Genomic DNA, 1,719 nt, shown 5'->3' with positions numbered 1-1,719 from the left:
GATTTAAATTTAAATGTAAATAACCACATGCAGCTGGTGGCTCAATCCTGGACAGCACAGCCCGGAACTGACAGCATCTGCAATTAGCTACTCTCATTCATTCTCCTGGGAGCCTGGCACTGTGCCACACCCAGAGGAGGCGACTGTTAATTTGAAATTCCTAAAAATGACGTAGTAGTCCCGGATCCTTAGTTGGCTTCCTGAATCCTCCCTTATGGGCTGATGGTTATCGTGGCTCTTTCCTGCCTTCTCTTTAGCTGTGGACCAGTGAGGCTTCCAGTTCACAGAGCATTTGTTGGAGTATTTAGGATTTAATCTCCAAGGCTACCATCCAGTCTTGGAGTGGAGTTTGGCCAACTCCACACTGGTGCTCAGGCTTACAATGGGTTTTTAAAACCAAATGACCATAGTTCCGGGTTACAACTACCCTGCCAAAACTGAGCACAGTGTAAGTCCATGTGCTGGAGACTTGACAATGAACTTGGCTGCAGAATCCAAGGAAGTTCAGGCCTTGACACTTTCCCTCTGAGCTCTACAGATGCAATTATTTCTCCTCCACGAACTCAGCTCTATAGCAGGGCTGAAGGAGACTGGCTTGTTCTCTCCCTCAGTGACTCGTTCTTATAACGCTTTTGAGTTTTGTGAAATGCCCTTAGTGTGGTCTAAATGGTGCAACCTCGGCCAGATGGGATGCTGGATGCTGCCTCTCACGGGGAAGACATCATTGATGATGAAATCTGAAATGTATTGTTGTCACTATGTGTAAAGCACCATGACTCTCAACACCACCAGGAAGTAGATACCATTATTATGCCCATTTTACAGATGAGGAAACTGAGGCACAGCTAAGTTACCCCAAGACTGAGCTAGGACCAAGTCAGAGCAGAAGCTGGGAGACAAGAGTGACACAGTGAACGAGGAAACCACGAGTTCAGGGCTGAAGCAGAGTCATGTCTAGTCTGGTTGATGTCAGTGTTCCAGGGGTCCAGGGTGACAGGCAGGAAGTGGGGTAGAAGCTTCAGGGCAGTGGTGCTTCTCAGGAGGTCCCGCTGGACATGTAGGGGATGCATGGAGCGGTGCCGAGACCCAGCACCGTGCCACACCCAGAGGAGGCGACTGTTAATTTGAAATTCCTAAAAATGACGTAGTATTTTTTAGGAATATCCATCTCCTAATGTATCCATCTCCTAATACAGGAGATGTATCCATCTCCTAATACATCTTCCATTAGGAGATGGAAGAGAGGCCGGCTTGGTTCCCCTGACTGCCTGGCACTGGGCTTTGGTTCCTGGAGCAGGAACTGGTTTCCAGGGACTCATGGAGAAGGCTGAGGGGAGACTGGAAGGGGGATCTTGTGGGCACTTCTTTCCAAGACTCCCCAGATGCCAGGTGTGTAAGTGACTGACTTTTCCTAACAGCACGAGCTAGTGCGGAGGGTCTCTGATGTTCCTTTGGGCGTGGCTCCCACTCACTGAGGTTGCACGTGACACTGCCCAGCATTGTGGCTCAGCAGGGCCTGGCACATGCTGCGGTCCACAGAATTCTCACATTGGATGCTGGAAGTCAGTTTCCTGAGATGGAGATGTTCCTTTGGGCGTGGCTCCCACTCACTGAGGTTGCACGTGACACTGCCCAGCATTGTGGCTCAGCAGGGCCTGGCACATGCTGTGGTCCACAGAATTCTCACATTGGATGCTGGAAGTCAGTTTCCTGAGATGG

This window comes from Colobus angolensis, unplaced genomic scaffold (genome assembly GCF_000951035.1).
Source record: "Colobus angolensis palliatus isolate OR3802 unplaced genomic scaffold, Cang.pa_1.0 Scaffold506, whole genome shotgun sequence".
Taxonomy (NCBI): domain Eukaryota; kingdom Metazoa; phylum Chordata; class Mammalia; order Primates; family Cercopithecidae; genus Colobus; species Colobus angolensis.
Note: the sequence above shows the minus strand (reverse complement) of the source record.